We start from the raw sequence: 26824 nt of genomic DNA on the forward strand, positions 1-26824 counted from the left end.
GATGGAAACACAGAACTCGCACAAGCTGTTGACGTAACGATGGCACGAGTGAAGAGAATTTACATGTTGAAGATCAAAGTTAACAAGCTGTTTTTATTTTTTTCGTCGCGGTGTTTTCTTAAAGAAATAGAAAACATGTTCTCCGTGTTTCTATCGAGTTAGAGAAACACTCGTGAAAGTTTGGAATAACTCGAAAAAGCTGTGGAAACACTCGCCTGCGGCTCGTGTTCCCACAGCATTTCTCGTTTTCCCAAACTTCCACTCGTGTTTCTATAACTCGATGGAAACACGGTACATGTTTTCTATTTCTTAAATATTATTAACTAAGTTAACAGTTATTTATATTTCATATTACTTACTTTAAATGCAACAATGTACCAAACAGACGGGTACACCAAAATGTAAGAGACAATCTCTGGCAGGCACACTCTATTTTGGACTCAGTCACTTTATTGTCAATTTCAAAACCACAACACGAGCACCACAATAGCAACAGACAGCAAAAAAAGCCTGCAGTTGCAAAAAGACAGCAAAAACAGGCCAACAATTGCAACAAGACGGCAAAGAAGCCAGCAAACCTTCACCACAAAGCCAACAAATAAGACAGCTGCGCGTTTAAAGCCAGCAAATTGCAACAGACAGCAACAATTTGAACACAGCAAGCCAACGAAGTTCAACCAAAAAATTTAAGTCAAAGACTTGATTACCAACAACAAAGGTACTCCAAAACAGACAAAAACCGTTCAACATCGCAGAGAAATTTTGGTGGAAATCAAGAAATTAACAACACCCCAACACTCACTAACGGATTGATATGAAGAACGGCTCGTTCAATTCCCACGGAAACACACGAGAATTAAAGGTATACGATCAAAGAATAAAACCTATTAACAAGGCTTTTGGTAAGATATTTTAGAGTACAAAAGTCAACGTGTTAGCTTGACTTCGCTCGTCCCGATTTCAAGATGGCGGTCCCGCCACTTAACCCGCAACAAAATTCAACAAGAATACACAATTATGCGCACACAAAACTAAAACAGATATTACACACGTACAAAAACAATAACAAAGTGTAAACACTTACACTCAATTAGCAAACAAAAGCGATATTAGGCCAAGCTCTTTGTCTTCCTTGACCTCTGTTGTCTTCCCTCGATGGCTTCCCGACGCTAATCTGAATATTGTTGTACACTGTAGTCACCACCTGTCTTCTCATTGGCTAAAAGCTTACAGTTAATTCTGGGAAACAGCGTAACCTACAGATTATTCACTAATCTGCTAGCAGATTAGTGAATAATCTGTAGGTTGCGCGCGCAATGCATGATTTCCAAGAGCAATGTCAAGTTCACGGACAGCGAAGTAAGAACATGGCTTGTCGAAAATAAACTGTGTTCGGTGCGATAATGCGTTTGTCATTTTTCTTTAAGTTAATGTATAATAAAACAATTAAGAGACTCGGTTTTTGCGATATCCGAAATAATCAAGGTTTCAGTGTTATCAGCGTCAGCCTTCGGCTTCGGCTGATAATTCATACCTCGACCTTGATTATTCCGGATATCACAAAAACGTCATCCAATAATTGTTTATAAGCCACGCGAAGCGCTCACTGGTCACTATGTGACGTCACACTGGCAGCGATGAGTCGGTCAGGAATCAACAATAGAAAACAAGAGTCACCCCCTCCCTCCTGCCTCCAAATAACGTGTAACTGAAGTTTAGAAAATACGAACCTATATGAGATTTGGACGTGAAATTCATTGTGAGTTAAATTTCTAATAATATGAAAAACTCTATTCCGTACTTTTGTTACACTGCTCTCCATACAGGCCAGCGGGACATGTGCAATTACCGGTCACGTGATCACAGGAGGCTTCTTTAGGACAAGAACATGTCTTGGTACAGTTTACACCGTAGAACCTTTCAGGGCATTTTTGACAAAATTAAGATGAAAATAAGAATATACTGTAAAACCACCTTAAAGCCCTCCTCGAGCCCCCTCCCCCTCAAGAACTTCAATTTCTACCAACTTTCTTTATTCCTTATCCAAATGTTTTGTTTTTGTGTCCTCCGGCACTTTATCTGGAGATGGGATCCCTATACGTGTAGCCTCCATTGCTAACAAGTCTTTCTATTTGTATGATTTTGATCTCTGTCCCATCCAACAGGATAAAAAGAAATAACCACCCCTTGGAGATTTTGGAATATAAACCTTTATGGTAAATAGGTTTTCATAAACGTTTATCTCTGCCTTGCTGGTACACTGTTAATCTAGCATTGCGCCGGGTGGGCAACGGAACTAAAGAGAGGCTTCCTTTTAGGCACGCTGAAACGTTTCTATGAGTCACTATTAAGTTATCTCTCCAAACTATGTTACGAGGAATGAAGCAGTCTTGGTTAAGTGTTTACTTTTCTCACATGTCTTGCCGATCCAGCCAGGAGTGCAGATACATAATCCCGGCTGTGAATCACAGGTGGCGTTTTTCTCACATTCACAATCTATCAGGAGACATGATTAGGTGCGAGGGTGTACGAAAAATCTCAGTTACACTCCTTACTTACCAGTCAGCTACCCTCAGTCCATTGTCAATTGTAACAACTAGTCATGAAGGTAAGTACAAAATCGCTGCGAGGAGACAGGGGTCAAACTGACAGTGAATTCAGGGAAATTAAAAAGGTATAGAGAAATCTTTCTACCTTGATCACAGGTAATTCCTGTCTTGCCAGGCGGTCAGTGACATTTCCCAGGTACAGGGTCACATGATATCTTGTCTGCGCAGGTGCACTTAAAACTGCACTTAATTCCGTAGGTTCCGTTTTGACAATCTGGAATTACCAAAAAAGCAAAATTCTGTGAATTAATTTATTTTTGATAAAACTTCGAAAAAAAATTATTGGATGTATTTTTTCTCTGGACCTTGGTCACAAGATTTTCCTGTTTTGCCAGCGCTGCATCGACACATGCTCGTCACAAGATGAGTTCCCATGACAACCACATGGCTGACTACAGTTTTGTCCAAAGTAACCATGACGACAAACTAGAAGAACAATAACGAACAATGAGCATAATTATAATTTGTGGAATTTTGACAACGATAAAAAATTCAGAAAGTACTTGCCACGAACCTTTGTCACATCTTCGTCCCATTCTCCCTGCTGGACACTGGCATTCCCCGATATCAGGAGAACAGGAACTGTTAATGCAATCACACCGCTGACCGCACCCTATTCCGCACGTGTTACGTGGGCATACTGACAAAGATGAAATACAAGCGTGCAAGCAATGCTTATTTTCGTCAGGAATGAGTAATCAGCGATAATAACATCGCAAATGGATTGACACTTGCTACATTTCGATCCCTTAATTCTGTTATTTTACCTTTAGCTTACATCAGGAGCCATAATCGTGGACGGAGACCGTAAGCCTTGGGATCCGCGTGCACCTATGATATGGGACAATTTTTCTATTTTTAGAACAAATTACGCCATCCTGACGTCATATATCCGCGCGGATCCACGCACATGTCGGGGGCTCTCGCGGGGATGTTGTCACGTTGCGTGATCAAATGGTGAGAGTTGAGAGACCTTGAGAGATTATCTTGCGTATTCTTCACAGCGATGGCAGGGAATACGAACCAGGGCGCTTATATGTAGTTTTATGCTCTGAGCTAACAGAAAAGGTGGGCTTTTCAGGGTCGAAAACACTTCAATCTCGCGCTGGGAATGAATAATAAGATCTACTCACGCTAGTTGTAAGCTTACGCGTATGTTTTTGCGTTTGTTCTGATTTAAGAATATAGCAAGAAAACTCTCTACTCTGGTATCGAGTTAATTTGTGAGTTTCTCAGACAATGGTTAATCATAACCAAAACCTGTTTTGATGGTTTTTTATTGTTTCTGCTCGTTTGGTGAGTTTGCAAAAGTTTTTGAAAGGAAAGTCTGACGCGTACAATTAGCTCATTTGCATAGTGCAGCTCGTGCACTTTCAAGTCCGAGTCGGTGTTTTCAATTGTCAACAAATCTTGACAAAGATTTCTTTCTTTATGTTTTGTGCTGAGATGCTGCAACAAATTTCACGAACGCAAAAAAGGCTAGTAACATCATGTGGGGGAGTTCTTCAACATAAGCATGGTGAAGTTTCCTAGTTTTACTTTCATTTTTACAGCTTAGCTATTTTATTTGTTAGTAATTTTTTATCACTGATGTAAATTTTTAATGTAAATTTTATTTTTAATAACATTTTTTACTGTAAAGCGCCATGAGCCATGGATATGGCGCTATACAAATCTATTATTATTATTATTATTATTATTATTATATAAGTTTCACACTGCGAAAATGAAAATAGACAAGGAGTTTTGATAACTCGATCAACAAAATCGAAATCGTTATTCGAAGTTGATTAAAGAAAGCGTCATCGTAACTTTGCTGATTATTTCTGCTTTATTCACATATTTTCAGCTCAGCTTTTAATATGTTCTCAAACATTTATCAATCTTAACATATTTAAAAACTATAGAGTTATTGTTTGAGTTCGATGTACGCTTTCGCACGAAAGTACGGCGGAAGTACAATTTGCCATGTTTACTTGGACTGTAAAAAAACACGCATCGGCGGGCGCTCTCATTCATCGACAACAGAGAATTTACTGGATTTTTACACGAATAAAACTGAGCAGTATCTACGGACGTAAAGTTATTGGGCCTTGATGAAACATCAAGCGTTGCTTACAATTCAGGCGAAACTCAAACTGACCAAACTAGCAATTATTTTGTTTTACTTTTGAATCGCGATAGACTGGCAAATTCCTCGCAAGCGTGTGGCAAGAGGAGCTGGAAAACTATGAAGTCCTGAAGCTCTGCTATATCTAAATATATCCAGTTAGTTTTTTGCTGTGTAATGGAAAAGCTGTTAATCTTCAACGTATGTGAAATTTATAGTGGAGTAATGTACAGCTCATGTAAAAGAAGCATCCGTCGGAACACAGCCTGGTCAGCGATATATATAAGCTTAAGGTTACAGTATACCTTCGGGTCGGCAATTTTCTTCAAATTTGGATTTTTGGGTCAAAATAGTGGTCGAAGAATAATCTCTAATTTCTGGGAAAAAAAATTGAAAAAGACTAAATATTGGCGGAGAAATGGCGGTTTTACGTTTTCACCGGAAGTAAAAGTTTACCTCTTGATTGACAGCCCTATGGCGCGTATGCAATCAACCGAGACGATTTTCGCGGGAATTACCTATATGGATGTCACGAATTGACTACTCAGTTGATCAGCATTGTTGTTCTGACTACCCAGCATTTTTGGTATTAGGCGTGTCTCTATTAAGTTAAAAGTAAACATAGACCACGTTTAAACCATGGACCAGTTCGAAAAAGCGAAAACAGCGAAGAACGAATGAAAATACATCAATGAGTGAAGAAGCGATAGTTCGCCACGCGGATGAAGCTATAGTTATCGTATAAGGCGGGCAAATATTCGTGGTAAGAGAAAAGAAAGGTTCTGTAAAAATTTCGGAACTTGACAGCAATAACAGGGATGCTGAGTCCGATATCGACGAATCGTCGGACTCATTGAGACCATTTGAAATATTATCCATGCACAGTTGCCCACACACAGTTGCTCTCTGCGCTTTCTTTTGTTTGTTTCCTTCGCTCAGCCACTCTAGCGTTCGTATCCTTTTTAGTCTTCCCCATTTTGCCAGACCAGCTTCAAGAAAAACCGAGCTACAGAAAAATTATCTCTCTGCCTTCGGTTCCTTGAGCGCATTGCTAAACACAAGAATTTTTTAGAGATTCGCGCGTAAATTTCACCAGGAGGTTAACGGTAGTAAACTTTCCCTGCACTGATTGGCTTAGTTATCTGAGAACCCAGTTGAAGGCGTTTGTGGGCGGGGTTTGTTTGCGAAGCATAAAATTTTTCTTAGCGCTGTTTTCTCGAATAAATTTTTTCACTTGAAGCAGACACTTTAAAGAGTTGTAACTCAAAGGGATTTTGTTCAATTGCTCTTAAATTTGGACAGTGGCTAGTTTAACATATAAACTACAAAAGCGTGTCTGGGAATTGTTAATTTCGAGATACTTTTTCTTCGAGAGCGATTTTTGTACGATCACTCCACATTTTTTTAATCCTATTTCGAAAATGTTCTGTAACTTTTTACTGCAATTGAATATGCCAAATCGCGGACACGTTTTTTAAGCGCTTTGGGCCCTGAAACCGAGGAAAAAATTAAATTGGCGAAAAACAAAATTCGCTTTGACTTGTAGCTTTCGAAAGGTGATTCGAGCGCTCGCATTTAGAAGTCGTGAAAAATTCGACAATTCATTTTCTTTCAAAATTCTTGGTATAGTTTGATAGCCAGCTCCATAAGCTTTAATTTGATATAGGGGTTTAGGTCTCTACAGCTTAAACTGCACGCGCTACATCGCTTGCGCGCGAGACACCCCTGAAGGTATACTGTAACCTTAAAGCGGAACATACTTAAATTCGACACTGTCTTACTTCACTCAGACTGGAGCAGCTTACGACGAAAATACTTAAGCAAAATTCCAACAGACGTAAACGCGTTGAGTTGTGGGCCAAAAACATGAAAAACTTCGGGAATTTTGTACGCCATTTCCCCCGCGCGACATCCGCAAAAATCCTCGCAGCATGTACGCGCGTGTGCTGCAGGTGATGGCGCCATTTTGTTCTAAAAATAGAATCATTGTCCCATATCATGGGGACAACCCCAATACTAGAAATGGCGCGCGCTTACGGTCTCCGTCCCCGATTATGGCTCCTGCTTACACATATGATCTTTCCGTACTTACCTTCCTGGCAGTATTTCCCAGTCCTCCCCGCTGGACACTGGCAAGTACCCTCTACTGGATCACAGTGAGCATTATCAAAACATCGACACCGCTGAGCGCAACTGACACCATATGAGCCTTTCGGACAGACTATAGAATCAGGAAAAAGTTTTTAGATATTTGAATCGAAACAGAGGTGTTTATGTTCAATTGACTGCAAATCATCACTGAAAAAAGAGGCCAAATGGCGGTTGAGGAGCACCTTCGTCACACTTGTCCCCAGTCTTCCCCTTCGGACAAATACACCTGCCGCTGACCGGATGGCAACGAACACCAGGGTGGCAGTCGCAACGACCTCGACACTTCTTTCCAAATGTTCCTTGCTCGCAGACTGAAAAATAAAGGCAAGAACGTGAAGACAGGAATAAATTATCTTTCCGATATCTTCCAGCGGCCTCGAAACCTTAGGAAGGCTATGTAATGTCAATGATAAATCGGGTTGCAAAGTAGAAATTTAAATATCTAATTTTTCTGGCTGAAGTCAAATAAGCGAAAAAAGTTTTGGAAAAAAGGATAAAGTTATCGTGGGTCAGGTAGTCACCAAAGGGAACTAAAAAATGGATTGCCACTCTAAATGACACAAGAAAAACTGATATATAATCTGACCTTTCTCACACCTATTTCCTATGTATTTCCTACCTATGTATGTCCAGTGCTCCCCGAAGGGCAATTGCATTCACCGCTGACCGGATCACAGCGGGCTCTACCAAGACACTGACATCTGTTCAAACACTTATGGCCGTATGTACCAGGAGGACAAACTGAAAAACACAAAAATAAATGGAGAGGTTAGTTTATTGGATTAATTTAGAAACACGTGACTGTAATTACAGGATCTTATTCTTAAATAGGCTTATATTGGAGTACATGAGGTACAATGAAGGCTGACTGAGGTCAAGGATGATAATGTTAAACACGAATGGAGCATGCGTAGTAAAGGGCTTGCTGACTGTTTCAACATGACCATTAGAGCTATGTGGTGTTTGATGTTAACCTCAATAAGCACTGACAAAAGAGAAACACACTTGTTGATGTTTGTGACATGATATGCTAGTCTCAGTTCAATCTTGTTGTATTTGCTTACATCGGTCACACCGCCTGCTGGTCCTTCCATCGGCACACACGCATGCGCCTGACATAGCGTCACACTTGATTCCAGCTGCGCAGTCGCAGACCTGGTCACAGTTGAAGCCGTATCGTCCTTCAGGGCACGCTGGTCAGAAATGAATTCATTATAAGCATAACTGAGTCGTTTGAAGGTAAAAGAACAATGCCAGTACAGTTGGATTTATCACGCCACTAACCAGCTTTCGTACGCCGCATTGTAACTGTATTTCACGAGAAAGCCTTAGCTGGTATAGCATTGGCAGCTTTCTGTAAGAAATTTTAATGTTTAAAACAACGAGCTCTTTCTGTCCTTTAATAGGTAATAGAAACCTATTCGTAATAGGTAATCATCTTACAACTGATCAGCTCAACGGACTGGCATCCAACAGTACACTGTCTACTGCTGAAAACATTTTTCTTTTCTCATTTTCATGCTTTTCTGACGACGTTTTCTCAACAATATGAAGCAAATATCTTTTCTTGAAGACTTTCACGGATATGCAATCACAGCAAGTAATTGCAACAAACTATTGCAACTTAGCGCTGAAATTCGGAAAAACGGAGTGAAAATCGCCATTTTACCTTTATCACACTTAAGACCCATCTTTCCCATGGGACAGATACACGAGCCTGTCACGGGATCACATGTCACATCATCACTACACTGACACCGCTGACTGCATCCGAGGCCAAACGTACCTTGTGTGCATACTAGAGAACATCGAGAAAGAAAAGAAACAAAAAAAAAAAAAAAAATTAAACAGTTATTATTTATGTTATCTAACTCAGCTAAGGCATATTCAAGCAAGTCATTAGAAATGGCACCTTCAGTAAAGGGTATTGAAAATTGCGACGTTTTTGACATACTTTTTTCTTCCTCGACATCGTTTCGACTAGCTTAAGTTCGCGAGTACCGTGTTTGTGCTATTTTGCATTTACAAAACGTGTGTGGTCAGGATGGCCGAGCGGTCTAAGGCGCCAGACTTAAGGTGAAATTCCTTTACCATTTATATGGTATCGAGTGTTCTGGTCTCCGAACGGAGGCGTGGGTTCGAATCCCACTCCTGACACACTGCATTTTATTTTTGAAAAAGTTTTTCACACACTGTTTTTTTTTTAGTCGTTATTCCAGGCTACCAATGATGCTGTATTGCTGATTGGCAGACATTTCTTTTCGATCGGTTTTAAACTGAGTAAGGAACGTAATCAGACAATAACTCTTCTCGTCAATTTACTGCATTATCCAACTATTTTTTTCACTAAATCTGTATGTATACTTAGTCTTTTTCGTGCGTGCTTTGTGTGCTGTTGTAATGTATGTGTCTTTTTCTTATTTCCTCTTCTAGTATCTGACCCTAATAAATAACTGCTGTAATCACTAAGGATGGCTGCCCAGTCTTAATTAGCTCATTAAGGCTATTTTGGGCCATCATGTACTCACTTTATTTAAAACTTATTTTTCTAAACTTTAATTCTAGGTCTGAGTACCAATATAATTGTTGTCGTTGTTGTTGGTTTTGGTTTTACTACGGTTTGAGATTGACTAAGTAGTCTAATTGGTAAGTAATTGAAATGGTTTGGTTTTACGACACTCAATTGAATCCTGCTCTAATCTTGTTTGGAAATTTGCAAATTGGTGGTGCGTCAGGTATATATCTGCTATATTCGCAGATTACTTTGCAAATTGACGAAGTTTTAGAAAAGGTTGTGGTTCCATATTGATAAAGCGTCAAAAATTTTACGCTAGTTTGTGTGTGGTCAGGATGGCCGAGCGGTCTAAGGCGCCAGACTCAAGGTGAAATGCATTAACCATGTGATTGGTAACGAGTGTTCTGGTCTCCGAGTGGAGGCGTGGGTTCGAATCCCACTCCTGACAAGTCGCATTTTCTTTTTGAACAAGTGAGACACAGTTTTTCTTTTAATCGTTATTCCAGGCTACCAATGATGCTGTCTTGCTGATTGGCAAACATTTCTTTTAGAGCAGTTTTCAATTGAGCGTCAAAAGTAATCAGGCAATTAGTTTGTTTTTGTTTTTGGTTTTGGTTTTAGTTTAACTATGGTTTGGGATTCGCTGAGTAGTATATTTGGCAAATAACTGGTTTGGTTGTGGTTTAACGACACTCAATTGAATACCGCTCTAATCAGTAATGTTAGGGAATTTGAAAACTGGTGGTATGTAAGGAATACATCTCCTATATTCAAGGATTATTTTCTAAATTGACGCGGGAATTTTTAATCTTTAATCTTTCTTTAATCATTATTTATACACGGTAAACATCAGGTAGAAAAAATTACATAATAATGACTTAAAATCCAAATCCTAACATTACATTAACTTACATTAATATGCCACTTAAGAAAAATCCTGGTTTCCATGAATGCCGTGTTTAAAAATTGTGGAAGAGAAAGCGTTTAAATTTGTCCAATGAACCAGACTCTCTAATGTTACAGGGTAAACTGTTCCAAAGGGTAGCGCCGCTGTAACTAAAACTATTTTTCGTGTAGTTAGTTCTTGGAAAGGGGACAACAAGTTTGTTTACCGAGTCCCTCTGAGAATAGCTTGATTCATTTCGCTTTATAAATTTAGACGTGAGATATTCTGCAACAAGAACGTTTAGAGACTTGAAAACCATTAGGGCCTTCTGAATGTGACGTTGAGATTTCAAGTCTTTCCAGCTGAGTTTGTGAAATAAGGAATCGACATCTACGTCATAGTTTGATGAAGTTATAACACGTGCAGCATGGTTCTGTAGTGTTTGTAGCTTTTTAGATAATGTTTTACCACAATTACCCCCGACAAGGCTGCAGTAATCAAAGTGAGGTTGAACTAGTGAGTTGTAAATGTAAACAAGGTCTTGGTTCCATATTCATTGAACCTCAAAAATTTTATATTAATTTGTGTGTGGTCAGGATGGCCGAGCGGTCTAAGGCGCCAGACTCAAGGTGAAATTCCTGTACCATGTGATTAGTAACGAGTGTTCTGGTCTCCGAATGGAGGCGTGGGTTCGAATCCCACTCCTGACAGATTGCATCTTTCTTTGGAACAAGTCGCCGCACTGTTTTTACTTTAATCGTTATTCCAGGCTACCAATAATGCTGTCTTGTTGATTTGAGAACAATTCTTTTAATGTTGTTTCGGAATTTGCTCGTGCGTCAGGCATATATCTCCTATGTTCAAAGACTACGCATAAACAAGCAAAAACTAACGAACTAAAAACAACGAAGTTTCGGTGTCTTCATGACGCCATTACCAAAGTAAGGAAAATTAAAGAATGCAAATTGTCTTTTTGAACAAGTTGTCACATTGTTATTCTTTTAACTTATCGTTATTCCAGGCTACCAATGATGCTTTCTTGTTGATTGGCAAACATTTCTTTCAATCATATTTCGGAATTTTTTCGTACGTCAGGCATATATCTCCTATGTTGAAAGATTACGCATAAACAAGCAAAAACTAACGAAGCTGAAGAAAACGAAGTTTCGGTGTCTTTATGACACTGCTAGTTTATGCATAACTAAATCGTTGTTGATAAGAATATTGAAAGATTATTTTTTAAATTGATTAAGTGTTAGAAAAGGTCTTGGTTCAATATTTATTGAGCATCAAAAATTTTACACTAGTTTGAGTGTGGTCAGGATGGCCGAGCGGTCTAAGGCGCCAGACTCAAGGTGAGATTCCTTTACCATGTGATTGGTAACGAGTGTTCTGGTCTTCGAATGGAGGCGTGGGTTCGAATCCCACTCCAGACACAATGCATTTTTGAACAATTTTTTCACACACTGTTTTTCTTTTAGTCGTTATTCCAGACTAGCAATGATGTTGTCTTGCTGATTGGTAAACATTTCTTTTAGAGCGGTTTTCAATTTAGTGTCAAAAGTAATCAGGGAATTACTTTGTTTTTGGTTTTGGTTTAACTATGGTTTCAGATTGGCTGAGTAGTATATTTGGTAAGTAACTGGTTTGGTTGTGGTTTTACGACACTCAATTGAATACCGCTCTAATCAGTAATGTTAGGGAATTTGAAAACTGGTGGTATGTAAGGAATACATCTCCTATATTCAAGGATTATTTTCTAAATTGACGCCGGAATTTTTTGACAAGGTCTTGGTTCCATATTTATTAAACTTCAAAAATTTAAAATTAGTTTTTGTGCGGTCAGGGTGGCCGAGTGGTCTAAGGCGCCAGACTCAAGGTTAAAATCCTTTACCACCTAAATGTTATCGAGTGTTCTGGTCTCCGAATGGAGGTGTGGGTTTGAATCCCACTCCTGACAAACCGCATCTTATTTTTGAACAAGTTGCCACACTGTTTTTACTTTAATCGTTATTCCAGGCTACCAATAATGCTGTCTTGTTGATTCGCAAACAATTCTTTTAATGCTGTTTCGGAATCGAATTTGCTCGTACGTCAGGCTTATATCTCCTATGTTCAAAGATTACGCATAAAAAAGCAAAAACTAACGAAAAAAAACGAAGTTTCGGTGTCTTCATGACGCCATTGCCAAAGTAAGGAAAATTAAAGAATGCAAATTCTGCGAGTTGGTTTTTATCGTTAGTTTTTGCTTGTTTATGCATAACTAAATCCTTTCTGATAGGAAGATTGAAAGATTATATTGTAAATTGATGAAGTGTTAGAAAAGGTCTTGGTTCAATATTTATTGAGCATCAAAAATTCTACAGTAGTTTGTATGTGGTCAGGATGGCCGAGCGGTCTAAGGCGCCAGACTCAAGGCGAGATTCCTTTACCATGTGATTGGTATCGAGTGTTCTGGTCTCCGAATGGAGGCGTGGGTTCGAATCCCACTCCTGACAAACCGCATCTTCTTTTTGAACAAGTTGTCACATTGTTTTTCTTTTAACTTATCGTTATTCCTGGGTATCACTAATGCTGTCTTGCTGATTGGAGAGCATTTCATTTAATCTTGTTTTGGAATTTGGTGGCATATATCTCATAAAATTCGAAGATATTTTGTAAGTTAATGAATTTTTAGTAAAGGTCTTGGTTCCATATTTATCAACTTAAAAAATATTACATCATTTTTTGTGTAGTCAGGATGGCCGAGCGGTCTAAGGCGCCAGCCTCAAGGTGAAAATCCTTTACCATGTGATCGGTATCGAGTGTTCTGGTCTCTGAATGGAGACGTGGGTTCGAATCCCACTCCTGACAAGCAACTATTTTATTTCCTTCTAAACAAAATGTTACGAAATTAAACTTTTCTTACCGGTTGCCATCTACAGATTTTCTTATAATGTGCATAAACGTCGAATAAAGACTTTTTAGACTTAAATTTCTCAATGTTCAATAACCCTTTGAATAGACATCATTTTTTATATCTATAGTTATTTTTAGTAGAAACATGTCTACCACATTTCATACCACCACTTCGCTTACTCCAACGCAAAATTATTTCTTACCTATTTGACACTTTGGTCCGGTCAGGCCTGCGGGACACATGACATCACACGTGCCAAACACGTGATCACAACTCCCAGAGTTGGGACAGTTGCATGTTCGTAGGCAGTGTCTGCCGTAGGTTCCTTTAGGACAATCTGTAGAAGATAATTATAAAGAGACTTTAGTTAAATCTACAAACGTAAAAAAGGTAGGTCAAGTCTGCCTACGAGCCAAGTGGCTCATCAGGCCGGAGTTTATCCCGGTTTCTGTAGCATGAAGCGACTAAGAGCATGTCTTTTTCCCCCTGGATGGGATGCTAGTCCATCCCAGCGTTAGCCCCAGCATAAAGCTTGCAGGTACCCATTTATACACCTGGGTAGAGAGATGCACCGAGGGTAAAGTGTCTTACCCAAATACACAACGCAATGTCCCCGGCCAGGGCTCGAACCCGGACCGCTCGATCCGGAGTGGAGCGCACTAACGATGAGGCCATCCAACAAACGTGCGTCAAGAAAATTTCGTCGCTGAGCGTCAATAACCAATTTATTATTACCATAAGAATATTCTTTATCTTCTCCTTTGCTAATTTTCTACGGGTTTTCATGAGCTTTCTTTGAGGGCTCTAAAAGAAAATTTCTTGTTGTGCATTAAAATTTAGTCTAAGCATGAATTACATGTAACTAAATCTGCGCAAGCAAACAACGAATTGATAACAACAAAAAAGCTAAATAACCAAGCAAATAAACTTTCCAACAACAAAAAAATGATTTAAACAGACAATGAAGCCAACAAACCATCTTAACAAACAGAAGATATTTTTACATGCAAGCCCCGAAATTTACTTTTAAAAGGCGTCATTCCTTCTATGGGCAATCTTCATCTCCCAGAGTTATTCAGCTCACGCAATTAAAGTCAATAAACGTTTTAGGTTTCTCTGCTTGTTCCAAACGTTGTTTATCACATATGAAAACAATTCGGTCCGCAGAGTTTCCACGCATAATTCTGGTACTTACTCTCCGTGCAGTATTTTCCTTGCTAGCCAGGCTTGCAATGACATGCGCCATTTTCAGGGTGGCACCTCTCAGTGTGATCAACTTGGAATTTGCACATCTCCTTGCACCCTGCTCCGAAGTACCCTGAGGGGCACTCTGTGAAGACAACAAATTCACTTTGATATTTAGTGTTCGTCAGAAGCCTCAAAGCAATGCTATGTTCTTTAGTTTAGCTGGACGAACATAATCTCGAAACAACGTAGAAAAAAAGAACGTGGTGTTATAACTAACATTTTTTCTGTGCCTGGTTATTCCGCCTTTTAGCATAAGTACCCAGCTAAATGTTACTTGCACTGAGCTCTTAACGTAAAACGGTCATGTGGTAGAAAATCAGTCCACCATGCTGAAGGGAAAAGAATGCGATAGCAAAGCGACTTCAACCAGTCTAGATTGACCATTCCCCGTTTGGATGTCTCATTGTAGTGCATTAGTAAGAATACGCTTTCCATCCAGCATGGTGAATGTTTATCCTCGTAACTGTTTTATGCGTAAGGTCCCTTGGCTTGGCATATTTGAGCTAAACCACCTGCCAACTTTTTGGAAAACCTAACAAAATGCTCGGGCCGGGGTAACCTTAGCAATCTGCATTGGAAATGTAACCGTCTAGTGGAATGACGATACAGGTACACGCTTCATGTTGCGCACATCCGAGTTGAGAACTGACTATTATGAGCCAGTCAGGCTTGAAACAGAACAATTATTACCTTTGGCGCAGCGGGCCCCAAAGAATCCTGGGTCACACTGACATGTTCCAGTCTCTGGGTGGCAAAGTTCCATGTGAGCGCATGCGCACTGCTCCTGACAAGCAGCTCCATAGAACCCAGGAGGACAATCTAGCGCGACATGCCGAAAATGGTTGGTTTATCAGTGATTTAACAACATCTTTAAATATAAACAAGAATAGGACGATTTCGGAGAAGTTAAAAACTAGGAACAAGGGAAAAGAACGTAGCCAATTCTCACCTTTGGCTACATCGTTAATAAATGTTAACGTATTGTAATCAGGAACTCTTCTTACTTTGAAGCGGTTTTGCTTTAATTACTCCTTGATTTACGTTTAAATTAAGAAATCTGCACACTTGTAGCTATAATTTAACATAGCAACGCCTTTAGCAACGATTGTTTACAGTCCAAAAGTACTTACAAAATGGATTCAATTTCGTACATTTTAACTGATACTTTGCAGGAAAGCTTTAGAGACGTGTACTTATGAGAAATTTGCGTCATGGTGCTGAACATTGTTTCCTGTACCATCTTATACGCCCCTTATACTTAGTTAACATTTCCATGACCGGTGCGCGTTCGGGTATTCAATGGAACATTTATGTAAAACCTCTCGATATACTCCCTCCCCTTGCCTCTGCACCTCCCGCCCCGTTCACAGGGCTAACTTGGGCTTTCGGAGACCGAAGTAAAACTTTAAGCTTTATTTCTCAAAACCACCAAATAGACGGGTCACCAATATTTCATACACGATATCTCCATTGGGTTACAACCGAATGTTGTCAAATTTTCAATATTGGTGAAGGACACAATTGTCTAGGTCGTAAATCTCTAAAATCTGCAATTTATGAAGTGCTTTCCCTATCATTCAGTCGATATAGTTAATATTAATTTTTATTAGTAAACTTTCTCCCATTTTCACAAGAAAAAAATCCTCAAAACACTGTTTTCTAAGGTTTGTCCTCCGGACAACTTCTTTATGGACAGGATGAACTTAATTCCATGCTTCTCGAACCATTCATTTGTACGTTATCGTGTATATAATCAAGACCAACTTCTAACACTTAGGAGCCAGTTATTCATTAACTATTGTGGCATGTGACCTGGAAAAGCTCATGTTTGAAGTCATCGTACGAAGTACTTTAACGTGGTACCAAGACTACCCCTCAAAGTTTTTTTTTAAAGCTTTTTGAAACTATAAGACCACTTAAAGTCTTAGTTAAATCTAGATGTTGCCATTTCTGAGTTAGGCCTTGTTAACGATTGAATTGCGATTTGCTTGAGATTTTCTAACCACAAACACCGCCGCGAAGGTTTAACTATATTCAGAATGTGCAGGAGTTGAAAACGTGTCACGTGTCACTAACCTTCCTCGCACAGCTCGCCTACGAATCCTGGCTGACAGGTGCATGTATCAGTCACGTTATCGCACCGCGCGTCATTCTTACACAAGCATTTGCTCCCACAATCTTTTCCAAAAGTGCCTTCAGGACAGTCTGGTCAAATGGACAAAAGAGAGCAAAGTTTTACTTTAACGCTTTCTGCCTTTATGGGAACCGCACAAATGGCGAATGATTATAGCCTGTACACGCAGACGTATTTCTGGCTGTCGCTTTTTTACCCCGAAAATAACTTTTGGCGGAGACAAGCGACAGCGAGAAGTACATCTGCGTTCGCAGGATAAAATGGGTCTTCTGTTTTTTGCTATGTTGCCAAAGTGATGTCATATGCTCACTCAGATCTAAGTTTCAATAGTGATTTCCTTGAAAAATGTAGATTCTGTAGCATTGACCAATTTTTCATCACGGGTGCAGAGATATGATTGCCTTCTATAAACATTGAGACCTACATACGTCTTTTATGCCAGTGCACAGCAGTTACAGGTTCGAAGCTTCATTGATCTTGTTTTTACTTACGATCATCACATAAAATTCCAGTCCAGCCAGGAGGGCAAACGCAATGCCCATTTCTGATGTCTCACCGAGCGCTATTTTGACAATCGTCACATGTCAAACGACAGCCGGGGCCTATATACCCTGGGGGACAGGCTGAAACGGCAAAGGAAGTAGTGTCAATTCTTAATGCACCACTTCTTCCAAGAAATATCACATCTCAAATACCATCCAAGTTAGGTGGCGCAACTAGAATGAATCAATAACTTTGTTTAAAAGTCAAAGGGGTATTATTAGCTTTCGCAAAAACTTAAGGTCATTCCACTGAAATAGAACCTGCACTGAGAGTTTTGTGAAACTTTGCCTATGGATTGTTTATATTATAGGAACTTGAATTTTGAAATAAAAATGAGGGATCCCCATGTTCATTTAGGAGCAACAGCACCTTGTTTATATCCACATAAATCCTTATAATAGCGCCATAATTGTAGTTACGATTGCTTGCTAAATTCACGTTTCCGACGACTGCTTTTTGTTCTACACTGAGAATTGGTCCATATTTATTTTACACAGAGAAATTTATTACTCAATTCAAAACAACAGAAGAAAATGATAGGTCACCATACTAGTTTGCGAGAAAATGACGATTTACCTCTGTGGCGAGGTCCAGCCGTAAAGAAAAAGCCGCCATTTTTTAATGCGCGCGCGCTAATCACGCGTGAAATTATGCGCAGTAGGGAGGCGCGATGCAATACTGGGGAATGACCTTAATGGCGGGCACTGAACATAAGTAATGCCTAGTTAACATTACCTCGAACACCTAGTGCATAGGTTTGCAGTAAAGTATAGAAAGATGTGTTCCTCGTGGGATGAAGGGAAGACAATACATGTTGCAGCACTGTGGGGTAGCATAGAATGCCCTAAACTTGTTCTTTTACCTTGGAGTCCTTGTAACTCTTTTGGCTGCGTAACGCTTGAGTCTTCGAACGCATATGACCGCGCTTTTGGACGTTCAGTGAAAATGAACAAAACTGTGAAAGGAGAAATAATACTCACAGAACATTACTAGTGTTATAACACTTGACTTTGTTCGGTTTTTGTTTCTCTGTCCATCCGTCTGTCAGTCCGTCCATCAGTCCGTCTGTCCGTCCGTCCGTCCGTCAGTCAGTCAGTCTGTCGGGCAGTCAGTCATTCAGCCCATCCGTCCGTTCATCCATCCGTCCGTCAGTCAGTTTGGCTGCTCGCATGTCTGTCTGTCGGTCTGTCAGTCAGTCAGTCGGTCAGTCAGTCAGTCAGTCTTTCTGTCTAAATTTGCCCGCTTAATAAGTACAGGCCATTTTGTATGTACAATAGCTTTCATATCTCACCTTTGCACGATCCTTGATCTGAATCCAAAACATACCCTGCTCTACGGCAAAAGCAACTAAAAGAACCCAGAGTATTCTGACAGCCCTGACTACAACCAGAAATGCCCTGAAATGCAAGAAGACTGATTTGCATTTGCTAACAAGAAAAACAAAAAAGAAAAATAACGCAGGCTTGCTATTGTGTTTAGCTAGAAACGAATAACTTGATTTATAGTGCAGTCCCTAAATTCCGCCTTCCCCACGCGCTATATAGAAGTTGAACGCAGGCCCCGAATAGGACGATGGGCTACGTAATCTATTGAGTACTTTTGGAAAGAGATTAAACCCCTGATGGAAAGGAAAAGCGTTCACCAACCGGGTGTATAATTCAGCATCAGTAGATAGTTCAAGACATTTTCCAATTTAGGATGTCTTTTTTGAATGGCACAATCTCGTCACATCATACAATGGAACATACAAGTCTAATTTCATAACGGTGAAAAGAGAGATATACGGGGCCGGATACTCAAAAGCTTTGACTTACCAGCTTACACTCGTCCGAATCCAAGCATCGCCTTGGGTTTCCAGGTGCGACCACGTAACCACTTCCACACTCGCACCTATAAAAATAAAATATTTGAACCTTGAGTAATTCTTACATCGAGTCACGGTTTATGTACAGAGTAGAAACAGGAAAAACATGCAAAACCGCCGCAATTTAGGACAGAAAATAACATTTCACTGTGAATAACAGTATGAGGTAATATAACAAGTTCTCCATACACCACGATCGAGTATAACAAGTTTGCATGATTTTCAACTGAAAATCGCTCAAATAGGACAGCTTTACACAACTTTACTATACCTGTAGGATCCGTATGTGTTAACACAGTTTTGTTGACACATTCCGTTGCGCACAGAACATTCGTCGAAATCTATAAGATAAATATAGATAAAAGATAAATGGTCAAATAAAATTGTGGTCAAAAGGTAGGTTATTGTCTAAGCGCAGCTAAACGCATGCCACCTTTCGAAGCATCATGTTTCAACATTATTTCGTGCAACTTGTTGTAAACGTATGGTCACTCTGTTGAATTATGTTGAATCAGTGTGTAGCAGGTAACGATTTTACTACGTGCTTTGTTAAAATCCCGGAGGGTACTCCCTTATATGGGCTATATAAGTATGTGCAGCCCCAAAGGGTAGGGATATTAAGCCGTTTTGGTCATAACTAGGGTGTCGATTTTGGCCATATTGGTTTTAAATAGGGTATGGTTTTAGCACTTTATTCTCGAATTGGGTATGTTTCTTGGAAGAAGCTACTTTTCATCATTATCAATGACCGTCGACAAAAGCTCTTCATAACTTATGTTTAAGGCAACTGTGCCAGCCGCAATGGTCATAAATAGGGTATCGAATATTTGGTCAGGTCATAAATAGGGTAGCAAAAATCACAGATTTTGGTCATAAATAGGGTAAGGGTTTTGGGAAGTGGGCTCCAAACCCCCACCCAACTTTTCTGGAAATACCCCCCGGGGTTAAAATTGTGTGTGTTTGGTCGGGCTCTCACAGAACGAAGATCAGCTGCTTTGTCCTTCCCACTAAAAGGGACAAGCGAAGGGTTCTTATATGAAGGCAAAACCCCCAGGAGGGGCTGACGCTGGAAAACATCAGATTTTCAAATTCGCCGCTTCATGTTGAAGGAGCTCATTCATAGAATTTTGAGTTGCTTTGGCCACGCAAAGAATAACCTTGAATTGAAGGGAAGCTGAAAACAGTAGTTCACTAAGATAGAAAAACACCAAAGAGATAATATATAGATTTAGGCCAGCCTAAAAGCGTAGCTCCTGGGGCGGGTTGTTCAAAGCCCGATTGAGCTAACCCAGAAAAAGGGAGAATTTTGATTTGAGTTTTGTAACTTTGCGGTGAGGTTTCTGTATATTGTTTGGCCTTCTGTTTTGAGTTTTAATAATCACCATATACACAAAACAAAACAGCAAAAAAAATTTGTATAGAAGAAAAAGTTATAATTCGATAAACTTTAATCCTGGGTTAGCGTAAACCCGCTTCCGAACAATCCTGCCCTGTTTCCAACAAGCTAACCCAATATAAGCCCGCGATCCAATCGATAACCAGCACTTGGTCAGCAGTCAACTTAAAAAAAAACATGTGACCTCGAGGAGCTGTAAACTTGAGCCCGCGATATGGTCACGTGATACTGGTCAGCAGATACCTTGTTTTGACAGGTGTCAATTGATCATAACATGGATTTCCAATATCAAGGAAGTACACGGTAAACCAAGGCTGCATGTCTCTGTCAACCTATTATTTGGAGTATGGCCGCAATGTTGGGCAACTCCGCCGCCGCCGCCGTCGTTGTCGTGTGTACGCGCCCACGAGCAATACCGCTAGCCACGATAACCACGAGAAAATCAACTCATGGGTTTCCTTTTCCTTCCTACATGAGTATGGGGCTCCGCTTGGCGGCCCTTGGGGCCGCCGGAGCTCCGCTAATAATAAACCATCAAAGGAACAAGGATGGTTAAGGACGGAGAAGATTAATACGGATTACAAAAGCTTACAAATGACGAACCTGAAAAATTTAGGCTAAACTTTTCAAGATACGCAAACCGTGACGTAGTTCCTTTACTGGGTATTTTCAACTTAAGGTGGCTCAATAGGGTAATGATTTATCGAGTTCCGAGCGCTAGTGTTATGTTTTAGAAGCTGTTTTTGTATTCGTTTTAACACCCAGTCCTCTTAAACTTATAGCATGTAATAAGTAATGAAGTGCGTTTTTTACCGTTTTTATGGCTTTATTTGTGATTTTATTGCATATCCTTCGGTGAAATCTTCCAATTTTTTTACATTACATTAAATCCGGCGGGATACGAATTTTAAACACGAAAAAAGTAGGGTTTGGAAAAGCAGTTTTTAAGATTTTGTCACGTTGATGTGTTTTACCGCTGCGGAAAAACCAGTCAGATAGATTTCCCTGAAAAAACAAGCTTCAACTAAAGTGAAGAATATATTACCCGTCGGCCAAAGTTTACGGAATTCACTGAAGGAAACGCGAGAGAATTCACAATCAGTTTTGCTTTTTGTGCTCGTGTTGACGTCATAAAATATCGAAAAACATTGACGTTTTCTTTTGAGTGCGTGCAGATTACTTTAGCTTTTAATTTGTGCTAAGCGCGCGTGCGATCGTAAAACTAAAGGGAGCCACCTTAAACATACAGGATTTCACGTGCGTGAGAATTTACCCGTAAACATATTCAGTAATAAGAACTAACAATACTAACACAACACCCACAAGCCGGAAAGTCTTTCTTAGAAGCAAACAAATTAATCAAACTAAAGGAGATTAAAACAACGACAAAAAACTTTAACAGTAAAGAATTGAGATTGGGTCCGACATGACACTTTGCTTTCGCTTACAAGCCGGTAACACCTCAACTGGAACCTAAAAATTTTAAAATTGTTGAAATGAACATCATAACCACACAGGGCAGTAATCATTTTAGTTCAGTAACCACATTTCGAAATGTAAGGTAGAGTATGCCAGCCCAAATATCTCGTAGAAACTGGATTCTGCTGAAATGATGCACAGGAGAGTTGAGTACAAGGGCTTGTCCACTCTATAAACAAAAACACTGCGTTTTGTACGTACAAAACATTTTTCTTTGTCATCGTATTTGGGCAAAAATTCCAAAAACAATTTAAACATAAACGTCACTGCCGTAATGTTCTTGCATGTAACATGAGCCATAAACCTGACGAAGTAATAGAGCGTATACACTCACGTGTCCAACAGCTATGCAAATTTATTGGAACAAAAGAAAGTGCTTACATCAGAAAAGATTTGAAGTCCCACAGGATTGGTTTGGTACACCAACATGGCCGCCGTTTCATTGGAACACCAACATAACTACCATGACGTCATGTGCATACGCTCCATATACGTGTATATATTTTAACAAAAGATCGAAAAGGATCCTGCCTGCACGGCTAGTGTCTCCAAAGGACACCTTTACATCTTCCGCCTTTATTTTTGCGGTTTCCTTAGGTGTAGAAAATTTAAGAAGTGTCAAGTATGCGCTCCTTTTGTGCAATACACCGATCTATAAAAGCAGGAAGTTGTGGTGGGCTGTGTCAGTTTTGTAAATGAATGGACAAAGGTTCTTACATGAGAAAGCGGCGAGACTGCAACGACAAACCACCAAATGGTTTTGAGACAGCCAAGAACTCCATGGATTTCAAGAAAGGCATTCAAGCGGTTTGAAACTGATAATAGTAAGACTGATTGATAATAGTATAATAAGGGAGACTAAAGAAGCACTGATACAAAGATTATTCAAGCTACTATACTAGCCTAAGTAACCAAGTTATTATTAAAACAGTTCTGTGAGGTTTAAAGATCAAGATGTCACGAGTTGCCGCTTGGGTTAAAAATCCTTACAATAATCCTTAAAAGCTGTAAGAGCTTCATTTAATTCCTGCTTATTACACTTTGTTTTTAGTCTTGGGAGTTTAAGAAAGGGCCATAATTAAAGAATCAAGGGAAATGGACCAACGGGAAGTAAAGTTCGTATATTTCGACTGCGCCATGAACGATTCGGCAGGAAAACTTCCGTTATGGAGATCAGTAACTTGTTTAGCTTGCAGCAGGTTCCTGATAGAAAGCAAACTGTCGCAGAGCGCTATAATAGCGGGTAAAAATCGTGCACCTCGCAAGACTTTGGGATGAGAGGGGTAAATAGCCTATCCTCAGGCTGCCGTGCTTTGTGCACTCCTTTAAATTGGTAGCATAGTGAGCTCACAGAAATACAGGGACTGCTTTTCAGCCCGCCTGCTCAAAGTTCTCCAGAAATGAAGCATTTCTGGTTCTAGACGCATTGTACTTCAGCAGGGCTCCTGATTTCAGTGATTCAGTAGCTAACACTTTCAGCTAGTTACACTTACTCAGTGACACCCGGGGACCTGGTGCTCCTAAGAATACTGTCTTGTTGCATGGAAAACCTCAATAACTGATGAGGTCATGGAAACTTCATCAAACAAATCTTTAGCGCGCTCAAATTGCTTAAAAACCGCCAAGCTACGCGATGGGCGCCGGGGTGGGGGTGGGGTGGGGGGGGGGGGGGAGTGTGGGTGGCATGGGAAAATCATTAGACATGATGTGTATACGAAGTGCAAGCATGTAAACAGCAGCCGTGATGCCTCCAGGCCACACATAAACGTTTTCACCCCGGCGTCGCCAAGAGCCGTCACGGTGAATTTGTTGACGGCAGTTTTATAGAAACAAGTTCAAGTTTTTACGTACACTAAAATACTGATTGTTTTGGTTCACCTTTGGCGCGGACATCGTTTAATCATCCTAAGCACACATTACTAATATAACAAAAGCCAAACAAATCTCTTTCACGAAAGGCCAGAGGTCTTACCTTGTTTCTTAAAATAATTCTCAGCCAGATAATAGCTCGAGATAAGGCAACTTGAAGAAAGATCAATTGACAGAGGACGAGATCTGTCAGCTTAGCCCAGAAAGACCCTGGAGTATATGCTACTAACATCGCCTACAGGCTTAAAATATTGTAAAATTAACCAGTTGGTGAAAAAAGCCTTGTTTAATAGCTTCCTGCGACTGAGGCATCCCTCCCAAGCCAAGAGAAGATTCCCAGTTATTGAAAAAGGAATTTCGCACGGCAGCGTGGTGTAATCCTCAGCTTTTAACTTATTTACAGCTTGTCAAGTCTTGTTATCTGCATTAATAGACAATATACGATAGATCATAAAATTATTCATGATTTATTATGACGGGAAGAAACTATCTCATTTCTGCGGTTAACCAAAATGCCAGAGGTACAGTTTCACATAATTGATTTAAAAATTATGAAAGCAGATCTTTACTGTAACAGAAAAGCGCAAAAATTCGTCTTTTCGAATTCGTCTCCTCTTTGTAAAATAGTTGACCTTAAGAAGCCGTAAAAAATACCCGCGAAAATATTTGGGTCAGCAATATCTCTCTGTGTTGGATTTGGGGTTGGAGTGCGAGACACATGTGGACAAATTCATGAAAGAATTTGAACTTTTCCCGGTTTTCGTGGGTAGAATTTATTACACCAAGTCTACTAAGGGGAGAATTCTTAATGCACGCGTCTCTAACCGATAGTAGCCATGTCTGTACCTTTATCCCGTGCAATAACCCAAGAGCGGCTGTGCTTTCGCTCAAAATCACATATAGAAGTTTGAATGTTTGTATTCATCATAGCTTACCTCTGCACTGACAGCGGTTAACAAGCCTGAAACCGCTTCTACAAACACAGCGAATTCCTGCTACCGTCTTAATGCAACCTTGTTCGCAACAAGACCCGTCAAATTCTGCACACTCTACCGAAACGCAAAGAACCAAGACTAGCCAAGCAATCCACTTGCCGAGAGAACTCATTTTCTCGCTGTTCTTGCGCCAGAGTTTTCGATTGTGCGACTTCCGACCTGATGTGACCCTGTGAGTGTTTAGTGGCTGTCTTCTCGAGACACGCAAGCCGGAAATCTCAAATAAAAACACCAAATGGCCGCATAGCTGTGAAACGGAAACCCTCTTCCTCTAACTCATTAGCAATGCAGTTGTCAGCTGCTTGTATGGAAACATAAACACCACAACGCCCTTTTCAAGTGTGCCGATTTTGTCACACACTACTTAGCTCGTGTAGAATAGGCTTATCTTCGAAACATTGGCAACTTTTCAGAATTAAGCGCGCGGGCGTCAAATCTCATAGATATTCCGCTTACTAACGTGTTAATTGATTGATTATGAGTGATTGCAATCATTGAAGTTGCCACACACCACACGTTTCCAATCGCAATAACTGATCTGTAGTTTGCGCAATGTATCAGACACGGGCAATAGTTTTATCAGATGTCCAAAGGTCACTGGAAGATGGTTGAAACAGAACTCCAGGAGCTCAGTTGTCGCCTAGCTGTTGTTGTTTTCGGGTTTTCACTAAAATGGGATACACCCTGACGGAATAACGAGTAGATGTTACAAACATTCGTTCAGGGAACGAAAGCTTGCAGTCAGTCATGTGTTTTTCCACGGCCATAACTTTTGCTTCGGCTTCCCGTCTGTCTACCCAAAAGAGACCGGGTTGCTCGAAAGCCGGTTAACTCTAACCCAGGATTAAACGTTAGCCGAAGTATTAATTTTTCTTACATAAAAATGTTTTCACTGCTTATGAATTGTGTAGTTTGAGATTATTCGCCTAAAAACCGAAGGACAAAAACACTGAAATGAAAATTCTCCCTAATCCTGGGTTATAGCTTAATCGGACTTTAAAAAACTCGACCCAGGTCTAGATAGTATAATAAGTCGACTGGCACACTACCAAGACAGCTTGATTAGTTGAAAAAAACTCTGGCAGCTATTCTTTATTCCTAAATTAAGGGGGCAGGCAATCAGTGACCTCGTTTCCCGACACCATGGAACCTACGCTAACCACAATGAGAATTCGTAAATACTAATCAAACGATACAATGTAAGAACAATCCAAGCAGGTGTATTCGAGTATTTTCCCAGCCTTTTTGCTTTGTACCCGAACGAAGCAGCGGGTAGTAATCATCCTTGTTCAATCACCTGACGTTGAGCCTAAAAAAGGTTTCAAAAGCCTCCTTGTGAGTACACTTTATACTACCAGGATGCAGAATGCCCCACCTCGTTCTTAGGGCCTTATTCCTGGCTTGGGGTCTAACCTTGGCCTAACTCTCAAGCCAGGGACAAGGCCCTGAGAACGAGGTTGCAGGACACCGGGGGGATACTCTCTTGTATGGGCTTTGCAGGTATGTGCTGCGTATGGTTTATGAGGGGTTTTGGTCGTTTCAAAAACGGAATAAATTTTCACCATGTTGGTCTGAAATAGGATATCTTGTTCACGCTGGCTTAGCATCAACACTGGCAAATTTGTAGCCCTTCTCAAATGTCTAGGCAAATGAAGCCATTTCTTGTTAGCTGCTGTCATAAAAAAGAGTCGTGTACTAATTTTGGAGGTCTGAAATGGGGTTTACCGAGGTCTGAAACAGGGTATGGAAAATCACAGAGTTTGGTCTGAAACAGTGGACAGGTTTCAAGTTTTTGGGCCACATACCCCCACCGATTACTTTGCGGAATAACCCCCCCCCCCTCCTTTGGGCCGGGATACGGGAATTAATTTTCGTTTATTTCTTTACGGGTTCTGCGGGCGCGTTTGGTATGTTTACTTGCTACCTTTCTATTGTTGTGTTATGCAGATTTGCGTGACTTACAAGGATACACAGCTTACCTCTCAAAGCCAGTGCCGAATGTATGTCACGCACTGGAGCAATAATTGTAGATTTAAACATTGAGCGTGGTTTTTCACGTTTCGCATGACTTTATCTTACCATCGGGTCCCTTAAAACAGAATTTCCAGAATGACCCGCGGGGCAAA

At 40.3% G+C, this 26824-nt stretch overlaps 7 non-coding genes and 1 pseudogene across 8 annotated transcripts; 7 read left to right on the forward strand and 1 right to left on the reverse strand.

Moving 5' to 3' along the window:
• Positions 1-430: 430 nt before the first annotated feature.
• LOC149116174 (uncharacterized) lies at positions 431-26399 on the reverse strand (annotated as a pseudogene). The gene is made up of 19 exons (XR_016203606.1): positions 24639-26399; positions 19231-19300; positions 18910-18985; positions 18378-18492; positions 17958-18050; positions 17044-17175; positions 16495-16623; positions 15109-15237; positions 14366-14500; positions 13373-13507; positions 8540-8668; positions 7935-8063; positions 7507-7611; positions 7457-7474; positions 7053-7181; positions 6812-6940; positions 3124-3249; positions 1802-3035; positions 431-1174 (listed from the first exon to the last, which is right to left on the reverse strand). The product of XR_016203606.1 is annotated as an uncharacterized LOC149116174 (transcript).
• Positions 8909-9027, forward strand: Trnal-uaa (transfer RNA leucine (anticodon UAA)). Its single transcript has 2 exons — positions 8909-8946; positions 8982-9027. It is a non-coding gene; the product is annotated as a tRNA-Leu (tRNA).
• On the forward strand, positions 9715-9833 carry Trnal-caa (transfer RNA leucine (anticodon CAA)). The gene is made up of 2 exons: positions 9715-9752; positions 9788-9833. It is a non-coding gene; the product is annotated as a tRNA-Leu (tRNA).
• On the forward strand, positions 10863-10981 carry Trnal-caa (transfer RNA leucine (anticodon CAA)). Its single transcript has 2 exons — positions 10863-10900; positions 10936-10981. It is a non-coding gene; the product is annotated as a tRNA-Leu (tRNA).
• Positions 11589-11707, forward strand: Trnal-caa (transfer RNA leucine (anticodon CAA)). Its single transcript has 2 exons — positions 11589-11626; positions 11662-11707. It is a non-coding gene; the product is annotated as a tRNA-Leu (tRNA).
• On the forward strand, positions 12113-12231 carry Trnal-caa (transfer RNA leucine (anticodon CAA)). The gene is made up of 2 exons: positions 12113-12150; positions 12186-12231. It is a non-coding gene; the product is annotated as a tRNA-Leu (tRNA).
• On the forward strand, positions 12651-12769 carry Trnal-caa (transfer RNA leucine (anticodon CAA)). Its single transcript has 2 exons — positions 12651-12688; positions 12724-12769. It is a non-coding gene; the product is annotated as a tRNA-Leu (tRNA).
• Positions 13006-13124, forward strand: Trnal-caa (transfer RNA leucine (anticodon CAA)). The gene is made up of 2 exons: positions 13006-13043; positions 13079-13124. It is a non-coding gene; the product is annotated as a tRNA-Leu (tRNA).
• Positions 26400-26824: the final 425 nt, after the last annotated feature.

This window comes from Orbicella faveolata, unplaced genomic scaffold (assembly GCF_042242905.1).
Source record: "Orbicella faveolata isolate gen_17 unplaced genomic scaffold, um_ofav_v1 contig_12, whole genome shotgun sequence".
NCBI classification, from domain to species: domain Eukaryota; kingdom Metazoa; phylum Cnidaria; class Anthozoa; order Scleractinia; family Merulinidae; genus Orbicella; species Orbicella faveolata.